This window comes from Chroicocephalus ridibundus, chromosome 6 (assembly GCF_963924245.1).
Source record: "Chroicocephalus ridibundus chromosome 6, bChrRid1.1, whole genome shotgun sequence".
NCBI classification, from domain to species: Eukaryota; Metazoa; Chordata; class Aves; order Charadriiformes; family Laridae; genus Chroicocephalus; species Chroicocephalus ridibundus.
In genome coordinates, this window is record NC_086289.1 from 56,065,605 (window position 1) to 56,080,576 (window position 14,972).

Consider the following 14,972-nt stretch of genomic DNA (forward strand, 5'->3'; position numbering starts at 1 on the left):
TTTCATTTCCCATTCTTAAACATTTAAATATCAGTGTCTCTAATATCTGACAGAAGACAAAACATTTCTCCATTATAAGACAAAGAATAGCTCATCAGCAAAACACACACCATGCTGAACACCTTCACAAATAGATCTGAGAGGCACAACAGATTGCGGCAATTAAAAGAGTCTCTCAAGCACTTCAAAACACAGATACCTCAGCTCTGTGCTTCATATTACTCCAAGCCTCCTTGAAGATAAAATTTGACAAGAAAGTCCTTCCTTATGGTTCCGTATTGCCTTCTCTTTTAACAAAAAACATCTGAAGTGAATGAGAATTAGGATACCATCTATTTAAATATTCACAATATGATTTGCAGTATGTGTAGTCGTGATATAACTTACCTGGAGTAAAACATGTCACATGAAAGGGGGTAAGAGGAAATGCAATTTATGACGTGGGCACAACTAAGCAGCATTCCCCTTATTAAAATTGCACTTATTTGTCTGATATGTACACACACTGTAGTGGAGAGGTGGCGAGATCAGACTTAAAAAGAAAAACATAGCATAGAAGAAAACAACAACACCCCCCCCCCCACTACCATCTGTACAGTAATGAAAGAACAAAAAGGAGGGGGACATCCTTTTAATTATCATGATTAATCATGTTTATTACAGAAGAAATAAGGGACCAACTACCTGCGCCATGGTAGTAAATCCAAAAGAGTAGGCAGTCCCTGCAGACCTTACAATCATACAGAAGCCCAGGTAAAGCTCTGGGGAAGGTGAGATAAAGCACAACAGAGAGTGTTCTGGCGGAGGTAGATCTTAACATGATCTCTCGCCACAATGGCTTTTTGCCTGCTTTCCTAAATAAATAGGCTTGTAGGATCATTCTCTGTGTGTAACTGTGTGTGTCGGTGACTGTGCCTCTCTTCTTACCCCTGTAACATCACGGGAAGGGCTTGGGTCTGATGAGGGAAAAAAAATTTGAGAGATGTCCTCTGCTGAAATCGGTGAGCAGACTTTGATTTGGTCGTCAGTCATTCACGACATCAGAGCAATCTGAATAAATAGCAATGCTCTGCCCCATAACTTACAGGCTAGCAAGAGGAAAGAGAGTGAGGAAACATTAGTGTCATTGAGCCTTTCCAGGTGCCTTAGATTTCCCACTGGGCATGTGCCCCTGCAGTTGTAATCACCGACTATCACTGTGAGTCCTACCTACTTGACAGTAAGAAGCATAACCTCGTCTTTGAAGTTAAACTAAAGATAGATTCCTTCTTTTTCATGCATAATTAGTATCAGATGACCGAATGCACAGCGGGGGTTCTTGCTATACTTCATGTTATGTTTCAGCAGCTAAATATAGCTGTAATACCTCAGAAATACTTAAAAGACGCAGACCAAACGACTCCCCCGGATATAGTAGTAATGCCAGTGGTTCTTTAGGGATTCCTGTTACTTTCCAGTTCGGTTACAGTCAGCACCAGTGTGTGCAGCTGCTGCCAGAGCGGGCAGGACTCCGGGCACAGCACAGCCATGCCTGAGCTCTTGGGAAGGAGGGGAAGCCACGAAGCAGCTGAGGTATGCCAGAAGTGTACATTCTTCATAGTCTCTTGGTGCCATCTCCGCCTTGTGTTTCATGATTCATGGTTAGGAAAATGCCCAAGGCAGAGTCAAGGCTATGTAGTGTGATTGCTCACACGTAGGATGAGAAGACAAGTGCCTGGGAGTCTGCCTGTGTGTGCTTAGATCATCCTTTGTCATCACAAATAATTGTACCTTCCAGAGCTGCGTGTGAACACACGAACCCTTGTGGGGTTGAACGTACAGCAAGCAAGGCTGTCCTGAGTTGGTATGTGAAGGAGACACGCCACAACTTGTTCTTTGTTTCGAGCGTAGCTCCTTGTCAGGAAAAAATGCTGATCTGGGTGCAGCATTTGCTGTCAGTTCTAAAATCCTCTATCTCTCACTTGTCGCTTTTTGTTTCAAAGCAACAGCTTCTCCATGTGTGTGTTTACTGGTACTTGCTGCAGTTTCGGGCCACGATTAAATGGGAGGAAAGCAGGACAGAGGTACAAAATGCCAGCACTTCATACTGATCGTATCTCTTCCCTCACTCAGAAGAGGCCCGAGTCAGCAGCATGCCAGGTCTGGCAGGGCAGGCAGCCCACATGGGCTGCTTTACAAGTAGAAGATGAGCTTTCCTGGAGCCATCTTACTGGTCCCTGAATAATATACTTGCCCATGAAAATGTCTGAGCTTTTCCGGTCCGTATTTCTCATCTAGAGTGACTTACTACTGACGAGCTCGTCTAGGAGTTCCCAGACTGTGGGGAAACTTGCTGGTGGTCAGTGGTGGGATCACTGGGTTTGGTTCCTCCTTGTTTCCACTGAGAATCCTCTGCGTAACGAAGGATTCAGAGTTGTACAACAGCCGTGGGAGAGCAAAATGAAAAAGTAGGCAAGCTTCTTTCTTCAGAGGTCTAAGGCAGGGAAGAGAAACAGGTGAAAAGACTGAATGGTCCTTGCAGGCCTTCGAAGTAAATTAACAAAAAGAGGAGAAAACCATCTGTTGGGCAGAGCTGCTAGGGGTCCAGGAAGGACCACCCTCCAAGGGAAGAGGAGCTTCCACAAGTCAAACCTAATAATATATTCAAGCAGAAGTGGCCAAGAATCGTCATGCTCAGCTAAGTCGATGACCGTATTTAGGTGGGAAAGAGGATGCTGTTCCATGAGAAGGCGAAAAAAGAGATGGGTGATGGGTTGGTCACAAGTAAGCAGTGAAGAGGAGCTGGCAAGAAGGATTAAATACAAATGAAATGGGGAATAAAAGCATCTTGCTGAGAAGGGGAAAAACAGAATATCAGCAGAATGCTTTGTTTTACACTGACTGTCTCTCCATGGTAGTTCTTTGGTCATTTTGCTGGGATTTCACCTATTCCAAACTAGGTCTCATTACAATAAGAGAAGCCAGCTCCAGTCCAGATCTCTCTCTTGTCTTTATTAGAGCTGACCTCTTTTCTTTGCTCTTCTTGAACACTGCTTGAAATTTAGGTAAGGTCTACAGAGCTGTACAAGAGTAGAATCTAACTTAGACCCAGTATCGGAGAAAAGAGGATGATTGTTTTAATTAAATAAAAAATTAAAATTTTGGTGTCATTAAAAGTGGAATGGAGAAACTTCAGAAATCTCAAAAGATGCTCTGGTTAAAATTATTCTAATTGATTAAACGGCAACTTTGTCACTTGTAGAGAAAACAATCTGAAATAAGAGGTGTAAAATATAAGTGTAAAACAACAGGACAAATGAGTGGTGCATGTACGTGCTGAAACTGCTTGAATTAATTCTGCAGTAAAGTGCTGGTAGCCCAAGTCTACAGCCCTGTTCTGAACATTTCAGTCCTCTCCCTGGAAATAGCAGTTTCTTTATATAGTGTGAATGAGATATAAAGAAAGACTTTCAAAGGCACTTCACCTCTCTGGTAAATGTGGGCCAGTTCCCAGCCCTGAATTATAGGTATATACAGTACAGGAGAATGCGGTTATCAATTTCCCTTGAGCGCCACGAGAGAGCTTTTGATCTTTGTGATCAGATTATCTTGTTAGTGGCTTTTGAGAAAGCAAGAGGAACAGATGATAGTCCACGAAGACCGATGCAGTGACCTTTTTCCACTTACCCTGCCTGTTCCAAGCCTGAACAGAATTTAAACGTGGGAAGGGAAAGGCCAAGCTGCTGTCAGGCAACGCAACTCTTCTGCTCCTCGGAAATTCTCGGTGTGATTTGCCGGGGCCGGTTGTCTGTTTGCCCTTGTGTTGCATTTTAACCTGGTTTCGTAAACAAACACAGCTTATATCATGTGCTGTGTCCCTGCCTGTCAGCCTTGCCACTCCCTCCACACCTTTTTAACCCTTTTGCCAATTTTAACCAAATTTAACACATCCCGAGTTCTGTGGGTAGAGGAGAGAGACTCACTGGTAAAAGCACTGTACTGTGAGCTCAGTCTTTGTGAGCCATCAGAGAACCTCCTTGGGAAGCCACCAATGAAAAGGAAAACCACAGAAAAAAAGGCTTCAGTGGCTGCTGCTGCTGGCAGAAATATCTGTTCTTCTCTCTTCTTCCCTTTTTAAATAAAAATGACTTAGCAAAAACATTTCAGTCATGTGTCCTCAAATGTTACCATGAAACCCTGCAAGTACAACATCTGGAAAGAGAGAGTCTTTTCTTCTGTCAGATTCATGCAACGTGAAAGGCATTTGTCTGTTTCGTTACAAACCCATGCTTTCCCAAACAAAAAAAATCTGGGCCGGCCCTTCATGTGGAATAAATTGGAGCAGGTCCACAGAATTCAATTTGCTGATTCACAGCAGCACAGGCTCCCATCCTTTCTTTTTCTGTACATATGTGTCACCTTCTAAATAATACAACACATTTAGAAATGCGACATTCAAGATTTCAGGGAAGTGTGGTTGGCAGTGAGACAGTGTGATTGTTTTTAAATGTGAGTTTGGGTTGCAGTGTTATTAAAGCTGGTTAGCTTACGTAATAAGTAATTTGTGATTTAGCTCCCAACATCAGTACACGTTAAATGGATGACAAACATCATTATCCATCTTCTTACCATATTTTCCATATTTTTTTCCATATTGCATTTTAGTGCGCGGTTGTTGGGATTTAGTGTGGAGGAGACTAAACAGACCACTGCTTCTGTCATGTTTTAACATGAAACGTCAAATCCAAAGGCTGGGTCCATTGAGCACTACCAAATAATGAGAGCCCTTGATTGTTCACAAGCCTTTCCAATGAAATGTCAAACTTCTCATACTACGAAAATGATCTTCACCACATAGAGCTTGAAAACAGATAATTATCCAAGAACACGAAACAGAATTAACATGCACTGGAGCATGTCATGAACATTTCCTCCAGCAAATAAAAAAAGGTAATTGCTGTCTGAATACAAAACAAGGAGAAAGGTTGGCTCTGTTCCTTAGACAATTTAGATTGGCCACTGTTTACTCGCTTAACCCATAAAAACATGCAGCATATCAGAAGGGTGCCATTCAAGGGCTGATGGAGTGCGACCAGCCTCCTGATTGCAGGTACTTCTCGTTTCACGCTTCCCAAGTCTGTTCAGAGAGAAGGTTCTTGGCTATTATTAGAAGTTCAAAACCTGATGAGTCGGAGCTCCTAGTTAAAGAGGACGTTTGTAAACCATGTTAAGCCCCAGCAATAATTAGTACATTTTTTTGAGCCATATTTTGACTTCAGGCACAGCTAAGAGGCTTCATTCTTAGCCTAGAGGAAAGAAAGGACATAATTTGGTATGTGGAAACAATTTTGCCATATAGAAATCAGACGAGTAAGGAAATAACACTCCTAATGGCTAATGGGAGTGGTTCTGGTTTGTGATTTTGATTTTACAAATCAGTTTTCTAATATTAGAAACTAGCAGAGTGTAGAGACACAGGATGGAAGTCTGGGAGAGGCCTCCTGAAATATCACACGTAGCTCATTGACATCACAGGCAAGTACTCACAAATCTGTTTAGCCAGGTCTTGCAAATACTCGAGAATTTTGCCTCCATCTGCCTCTTGGGAGGCTGATCCTGAAACACGTAGCTCTGATAGTTAAAAAGCTTGTTTTCCTGCTTTTTATTTCTATGCTAGTTTTATTCTCAGACATCTCTCCACGTTTAAGGGGAAGGCTAAATACATTTATCAACAATAATGATATCCTTCCAGTCTTCTTTGTGCTAGGAAAAGTAAGCCGTGGTCTTTCAGAGAAGATGTCATTTTTTCTGGTCATTTTATTACCCCCCTGCAAAAGTTATCCCACTTGAAGCAACTTCTTTCCAGGTATGGAGGAAGAGCGTTGTAAGCAATGTTGAACAGGCTCATTTGTGAGCGCACAGGAGGCAGTGCTTGCCAGGCCTGGCATCGGGCCTTTGTATCTCAGCGTGGCAGAGACACCGTGTGCTCATCTCCCAGCCACTTGCCATCGCAGAGAAACCAGGCCTTCTGGGCTGGTGCATTATCCTGATTATTACAAAAAGAAAGTGCAGCTCCCACTGGTGATGGCACCGTCATCCATCGCATGTCTTGAGATGTTGCGGCCCACATTTTTCTGGCGAGGGGCCACATGGCAAGAACTGGTGACACTGTCATTCCCAGTACATTGTTGCTACTCTCAGCAGCCCTCTGCCTCTGAAGCTGTTGTATCAAACAGCCATTGTCTCAAAAATGAACTCTTTTGAAGGGTCAAAGATTATTTGTAGGCAACCCTGCATACTCATCACCAATAATTAGAACATTTACCTTACGTTTTTATTACAATTGTTTACCTTTTTCTTTTTTTTTTTTTTTTACTTTAACAAGATGCAGAAAGTCTTAATATAACACCGACAGGTTTTTTAGCCATATGCTCTATTTACAGACTACATGTTGTACTGCAATTTAAAAAGCAGATTTTATTTTTGGAACAGACTACGCTAAGCTAACTGTCTAAAGGTGAAATTCGTGCTTGTGGCAGGGACTAAACCAAGGTATATGTCTAACTTTAGCACACTAGATATCAGGCCAGAAAAATCTTCTTTGGCACATCCCATAATACTGAAAAGACACAGCCCAACACTAAAGATATGACATCAAGGCGGGTTGTCTGCTTGCCTCCTTGACCCACTGGACTTACTGAATTAAAATCAAATTGTGCTAATTCTCTTTATAAGGCTGTTGTGCTTGGTTAAAACAGATTATTAACTATAATAAGTCTTTTTTTTTATTATTGGTGCTTACTTTACATAATTCACAAATATTTTTTGGGTGACAGTTTACCCAAACTGTTATTATGAAGCTTTTGCTAATAGCGGTAAGATTCTGTGGGTGCACATTCTTGTTGCTTCTTCACAGGGTAATCAGTAAATATGAGAACATATGTAGCTTGTGGAATTTAATTCAATGAATATTAAGCCGATCATGGTGCTAGCACTCTTCTAGAACTAAACTCACCTTTAATAAGCAGTTGAAAAACAGAAACCATAAACATCAAAAATAGAAGCATTAATCCTGCTGTATAACAAGGTGAATCTCTAAAAGCCATCTTAGATTCATGCTGAAATAATTCTATTGCATTTGTAATCAGCTGAGAGAGAAATAATTGCTTTTAGCTTCTCTTCTGTGGAGTATGGATCTGCAGTGGACTATATGGGAAGTCAGAGAGAAACAGCCAGATTTAGAGGAAAGGCATAGAGGGGAAATGAAAAATATTCAAAACTAAATGAAAGTGTGGATCCTTACGTATCTAGTGTTTCATCTGGCAATAAAAATATGAGGAAGAGGGTAACGAGTCAATCTGCATAAACTGGGAGAACAAAAAGTAATCACAGGTAAAGACAGACTTATGCAAATACAAAGCCTCAAGGACAGAGGATTGGAAAGTGTATGTAGAGAAGTTAGGTCTATAAGATTAGGAGGAAAATTACATGTAGGAAATAAAGGAATGGTTGCAGGAGTCTGCTGCAGAAACCGTAAGAACCTGAATCCATTGTAGAAATACAGATGCTGCTTGAGAAAGGAGTAATTTGGTGATATAATGGGGGGAAAAAAACCCAAACCAAATAAAAACACCAATTACTTCAGCTGTTTGGCTTGAAAAAGATGGATAACATCAGAAAGCAAGTCCTAACCTTCCCCAAAAATGTACAGTTCATACTGAAGATGCTCAGAAACACATTAGGAGAGTTGGTCAAATAATTAAAATCTTTTCAACAAAAGAATTCTAGAATGAAGCAGAATATGAAAAACAACAGGTAAAACACATTAGAAGTAGGTTTGTCATTCCCCCCATAAAATGTAACGATCCTAAGGAATCCTTAGGTCGCTCTGTTCCCGCTGCTGGGTCTGGTGAGCCTGTTCTGCCAGGCCTCCGCCGTCCCTCCTGCGGAGACAAGGAGCAGCCCCGGGGCTGTGGGGACTGAGGCCGGGGTTCAGCACTTCCGCCTCCGCGCTTGTGGAGCTGGGGGCAGCGGGACAGGGAGCCAGGAGCAGGGGTGGCAGCTGCCTCAACGTTGGGGTGAGAGTTACAGTACTCAGAATTGCACTCATCATTCAAGTGTATATTCTGTGTCATCTTTGCAGGATAACCCCAATGACAAATTTGTGATATTTAACCAAAATCCGGCTCACAGGGAAACTACGCTATAATGAATACATACAGAAGCAGAGATGCGTGCATAGTTAGAGGTTATGTAACCCTGGCATGGTTATTCTAGGCATGGGCCATTTTGACCATGGAAGTGCTTCCAGGCAACCTGAAAAACTTGGTGGTAAAACAAACCAAAAGAAACGAAAAAAAAAAAATTAAAAAAATATTATCATAAAGGAAAAAAGAGTTTTACAAAACGCTGCGTACAGCTTGAGTGGAGATACAGTGGGGCAGAGGAGGAGAGATGGTTGTCAGTCCCCTCTTTGTGGGCACACATTGTCCAAGAGTTGCGCTCTGCATCCTTCTGGCCAGCAGGTCGAGGGAGGTGATTCTCCCCCTCTACTCCACTCTGCTGAAACCCCACCTGGAGTACTGTGTCCAGCTCTGGGGCCCTCAGCACAAGAACGACATGGACCTGTTGGAACAGGTCCAGCAGAGGGCCACAAAGATGCTCAGAGGGCTGGAGCACCTCTCCTATGAAGACAGGCTGAGAGAGTTGGGGTTGTTCAGCCTGGAGAAGAGAAGGCTCTGGGGAGACCTTACAGCAGCCTTCCAGTACCTAAAGGGGGCCTGCAGGAAGGATGGGGAGGGACTTTTGATCAGGGAGTGTAGCGATAGGATGAGGGGTAATGGTTTCAAACTGAAAGAGGGGAGATTTGCATGAGATATTAGGAAGAAATTCTTTCCTGTGAGGGTGGTGAGGCACTGGCCCAGGTTGCCCAGAGAAGCTGTGGCTGCCCCATCCCTGGAGATGTTCAAGGCCAGGTTGGACGGGGCTTTGGGCAGCCTGGTCTAGTGGGAGGTGTCCCTGCCCAGGGCAGGGGGGTTGGAACTAGATGGCCTTTAAGGTCCCTTCCAACCCAAACCATTCTATGATTCTGTGTGCTTGAAGAGAGCCTGCCCCCTTCAGTTCATAGATACAGGTATGCCGGGAGCGTTGGCATAGAAAAGAGATACAGATGTCAGCGTAAGTAAATGTGAGGCACTTAGGCTAGAGAGAAAAACATAAAACAAAGGAATCTACCAATATTGGTCCAGTTCCCTAGTTGGAAAAGGTTTATTTGGAAGAGTTGTGAGTAAAGTTCTAAAACCATTGTCAGGCCTTAACCACGTTGCATAAATTATGGATAGCTGTTCAGTTAAATTATTCTAATATTGTACAGGTGACTTGTAAAGCGAGCTGTGCTATGCAAAGATTATTGTAAGTATTTGAATAAATACAGCAGAAGGAAACCTTCCAGAGGTGTCAGTGGCTCCAAAAGGTTAGATGTCTGTTTTCCTTGGCTAAAAAAAAGGGTTTAAGAGTTGAGTGGTACTCGCTTTGTGAGTTGTACTACTTTCTGAAGAAACTAGAAGGGGATGATGCATTGGGCCTTTTGGATTTCTATGAAATACAGACAAAGGAAGAACAAACCAAAGAAAATGTCTGACAAAGTTGGGTAATTTCATTCTACTTATTTATGCTGTAGTATATGAATGCTAGGTAAATGTGACAAGAAAAAGGCAAAAGCAACTGCCAAATGTTTTTAAAAAGGAGCTAAGAGCATATGTGGAGGAAAATTGACCATAAATGTTATCTCAAAGGAGAGGACCCACTTGGAATAAACATATATATATGGCAGTTATGTCTAAAATTTGTTATGTTGCTATTGTTTTGTGAAATGACAGAACATCTGCTCAGTCACAAGGCACCAGTAAAATGCAGCTTTATGCCTAAAGCAATATGTCAGTCCCTAACAAAAAATGTATATAATAGGCTAAAAACAAAGGCACATTGTCTTTTTCAGTTGTAGCAATTTCTGACCTAATAATGGTTGAGAAAGGATTTTTTATTTTTCTTTTTGAAAAAAATGAATGGAGGGATTGAGTCATTTATGACTCTTTTCGAGATTAGGCTTTGTACATTATTTGTGCGTAAGCTGGCAAAATGCTTTGTCTCTGCAAATCATATTTATGTGACTAAAGCAATTTTTAAAAGGCAACTGCTTATAAGTACCTTGAGGAAAGATCACGCTTAGCTTACAGTTTCTAAATGCAGTATGTAATCAGCCATTTTTTGATGGCTGTGAAAACACCAGCAAGTAAGATACGTGTGCTCACATGACAAGTGGACAGAAGTCAGATTTCACCTCAGAGCTGTCTTTTCAGAGAGGAAGAGCTTTGACACTGAAATCTGTCATATAGAAAACTAATTAACAAATCCCTCAGGAAATAATTATTGTATGGGATTTGTCTCTGAATATTCCAAGCACGCAACTTTTAAGTGACTTTATTCAAAAAGTGTATGCTTTTAGATTTTCATTGTTGTGTTCACTGACCTGAAAAGCCTGAAATGGTGGTGCAAAATATAATTTTAAAACCTATTTTCTGATGAAATGAGTTTATTGTCCTGCGGCTTGGAGTCATCCCCTCAGATATATATGCATATATGGCCCCTCAGAAAATAGCCTAATCAATGAAACGGATTGAAATAGGCACTTGTAGCAAATGGTTTTCATGGAGCTAAACAGTTACTATTTAATTGATGTGTGGAAGTATTCGACTGGAACATGCCTTCATAAAAAAACATGAGAATAAATTTATATCCTAACACGTGTGTGGTCAGAGTGAGAATTAGGGTTAGACTCATTGTAGAAAGCTCAGGGGTTGTGTGTCACGTACCCTTTGAAGCTTCAGAAGTCTGAAGGACTCTTTTATGTCACTGGGAATGCATGTGCTACATCATCAAGTATTAATAGGGGAGAAAGACAGCAACCATTCTCATACGACTTCTTTCTTCTCTGTAAAACCATACGTCAGCAGAACTTTTTTTTTTTAATGTCACTTAAGGTTGGCACCTTTGCTGGAACAAATAAAATGCATGAAGATAGTCATCTCTATCTGACTCAGAGCTGAATAGTAATACGTGATTTTTACCTTTCAGCTGAATCAGATACAGATACTAAAGCTTTCTCACAGAAAGACTGTATAATTTCTCAAAAAACCCTTAGAGGTTTATGAACCTGATCCAAAGCATATTGCAGTTGGGAAAATTCCTGATTTGAGTCAGTTTTCAGTTGGGCTGTACAAATCTTATTGATCTATTTATATAACCTTTTCAAGAGTTAAAAAACCATTGTCTTTTAGATGTGCAAAAACTTGAGGATTTAATTTTTAAGCTGTTAAGATTCCAGTATTTTCTGGAATCTTAAGCAGCAGCTATCTTCTGCTTTGTGAAGGTAAAGGTACAAGCTGCAGTGCCCAGCCTGAAATCCCTTGCGATTGTCCAACCAAGCATCAATTCTCAGCATCAAGACACTACGCTCCCAGGCTGGAACTGTTGTGCAGAGTTGCCAGAGATGGCTGGATGGCATTATGCATCATCAGGCGGAGTATAAGTTAGCAAAATAAGGCTTATTTAAGAGTGGTTTGTAAGCAATAATAGAAATGACATTACTGACTCCAATCTCTGATCTCCACTGATAACTATGGGCGAGGGACTGTGTCTCTCTCTACAACCATCTGTGGGGAAGCTGAAAGTTTTAGGGGTTGGTGGCAGCAGCCACCATTGTGGCTTGTTCAGGCTTTTTGGCAGATCATGGCTGTCTCTTCAGAGGCCTTGAGCCTTTATATGACCTCCAGCTTCTGTTAGACACCTCTCAGTCCCCTTAGTCTCAAACCATCAAGTGCATTCCCCTTTCCACACTCATCTTCTGGACCTAGCAGAGCTTAATAAAAAGTGAAGGTTAATGTCTTTCATTATGATCTTCTAAAGCTCCACCATCTGAGTCCATCCTGAAGCAATCTGCACTATTTCAGTGCAGTGACAGACCTTCAAGAAAGTTTTCTATGATTTGTGGAAAAGGGAGATGAAGAAATGCTGGCGTACACTTTGCTGTTGCTCTAAAACTTTAGAGATCACTTTAGTGATCTCACTAAAGTCATGTGGTGGTGGCCAAAGGACATGCGTTCTTTCAAAATCTGGAAAAGAGAAAGGTGCTAGATCACAAATCGCTATGCAGCGGTGACATAGAACTCTCAACAGGGCTGCATGGTGTGGGGGAAGCTCCTCACTAATGTGGCTACACTATTTCATCTCCCAGAATGGGTTTATTTTTAGATAAACCGTTATCTCTGCACAAAGTTGGGCTCTGGTTCATCATTCTGGGTGAATGGTAGCCACAGATAGAAAATTCTTTGCTGGAGAAGTCATTGGAAAAGGTTGGGAAAGGGTATACAAGGTGAAAAAGTTTGGTAGGCTGCATCTGAGTTGACTTTAAGTTGTAATGTTGAGCATGTATATACGGGTTCTGTGTAAGGGGATGCCCCTCTCTCCTCGAAGGCCAAGAAAGAGCTGGGTAAATCTTCATCATTATGGACGGGAGATGCAGATCGGGGCTACGGCTCATTGCTTTTTGTAGTGAAGGCACTAAGAACCCAGAAGTTTGTAAAATGCTGCAGTGCACCATGTTGAAAAGCTAAGCTTTTTTCTTGGTCTTTGTCCAAGAAGGTGGTGTGCATTTGGTTCAAGTATTTACTTGCCTTGAGCCAGAGGTCAGGATTGAGCCATAAGCGCTGAATGAAATAAATTTTTTTAAAAGAAGGAGTACCTTAACAGGCAGCAAACATTTCTGCTTTGACTGGCAAACAGTCATTAAAACCCTTTATTAAATTTTGCATCTGTTCTGTTCACCACTTAGCCATTTCTTTTAATTCTGAAGGATTATAACTAAGAATGAATGAGTCTTCTCTAATATGGTCAGGACACAATAAATCTGTGAAAGAACTGAGTTATCCTTCTCCCTCATAGACAAATTTTTCCAGTTGTTTAACAAAATGTTGTTTTGTATTGCTGTGACATCAGTCTTTACGCCCGTGAATAATGAGACTCAACATTAAGCAACTCATTTATAAAAAACAGTCATGCAGTAACAATTAGGCAGTGTTCAGTGTGCTTCCCCACTAGAGTCCATACCCTCTCCTCCCACTTGCTGATCTTCCCACTGCAGTGAGAAGCTATTTGTGTCTTCAGAATGAGCAAACAGATCTTCTCGGTGAGAGGGTGAAAAATTTCCTGAGTTCTGCCATATAGAAGTTGGCATCTGTTGTTCTGTAGAACAGGATCTCTGCCGCACTGATCCAAGCATTTGTCAGCCCCAGAGTGGAGGGGGGCAGCTCACAGTATCTGAAGGAGGAGGAGACTATCACACAAAGCTTCCCACTCCAGAGAAATTGCTGCATCCGTCGTCATCCTTTCAACCCAGTTAATACAGTTGTATTAGCCCCGTGCTCCAGTTCCTCCCCCAGCTCCCAGCCCACCTCCTTTTTAGTGTGAAATGTTTGAATCTTCAAAGTAGCTACATTTCAAAATACATTTTGCTCGGTACCAAGAATAATCACAGTCTTCTGGGATAAAACGGATCACAAAGCCTGAAAGAGATCTGCAGTACTTTGAGGGGAAGGTACTTGTGATGAAGAGTGTTGGATAGATCCTGAATCTGACCGGCTTTGAGAAGCATTACAAAGTCTTTCCATTTGGTTAAAATATTTTCACATAACTAGAGTAACAGGTCCTAATCGTGCTTCGTCATACCATACCAGCAGAGCTAACACAAACAAAGTTTTCATAACTCCAAAAAGGAGACAGACAAGCCGCTACCTTTCAAACCAATGTTTATATGCACTGTAGGTTGAGCTTCAGCTACGTGAGAGAAGTGATCAGAAATACTGGCACAGCTGTTGCCATCACTTCAAAGCCAAATCGACACCTCCCAATGTAATTTTCCAACAAGATTCAGGAAATAAATTGTTAGTCACTCACAAAATGAGGATGGGAAGTATGGGGAATGGTAACTTGATAGTAACCGGGGAAACTTAGCCAGGTTTTAACAAAATCCACTCTGAGTCGGGGTGTTATGAAGCTCGGGGTATTATTATGAAGCTGTCCCACCTTCTCTGATACTCTGAAGTGTCCTTTGCACAAGCAACCACACATACGAGCTGTTGAGGGGAGCGTGGCCACCGAGGAATGTGGAGCACCTTGGTTCTGAAATGTTGTACAAAATGGCACAGTTCCAACAGGAGAGGTGTTGTGTAGCTAAGGGAAGAGGTACTGCTCTCAGGCATGGGGCGCAAGTTCAAGTTTCTCCTGAATCGTCCTTCCTTGACGAATGCCTTGTAACAGAATGTATTTGGCTAAGCCAGTTACTTCATTTCTTCCCAAATAGTGCTGCTTTTGTTGTTCCCCGGATAGGCTGGGTTTAGATTCCCTGAAAATGAAATGGTATTTCTCTTTTTTTGTAACTACCAGTGAACTGAAAAATCATTTATTCCCATAGCGCTAATAGTAGGCAACCATTCATGGTGACAGAAGGAAGGAGAAAAAGTTATCTAAAGATCAAAAAGACAAGTTTGGGGAGTAAATATGTTGTTCTAGAAAGTGTGACCTAGTATGACACCTTTAGATTTATTTTAGAAAAGGCTTTCTTATTCTATACTCAGGCCAAGAAATGTACTTCAAGTGAAATTTAATGAACAACTTGCAGTTAATAGAGGCATCTTAAATTACACCATCTTCAAAATCATATCCAGGGGCCAAAGTTTCCAAGTGACCAAGCCCATAATGAAGAGTAGCGAATACCCTCAACTCTTCAAAGGTTGTCAAGTATATTGGGATCTTCAATTGTAAATAACCCAAAATAAGTACTCAGACAGCTGGCAGATTGTACCATCATTAACCAGTGATTTGCAAGAGGGACGGCTGCAGGACCAGAGCTCCCTGTGATGATATTGGTAGATTGGTGT

The 14,972-nt window shown here is 41.7% G+C and overlaps 1 protein-coding gene across 2 annotated transcripts in view; it reads left to right on the forward strand.

The window, feature by feature from the left end:
- Positions 1–14,972, forward strand: part of LOC134517324 (glypican-5-like) — a 394,664-nt gene that overhangs the window by 276,098 nt on the left and 103,594 nt on the right. The window lies entirely within an intron of this gene.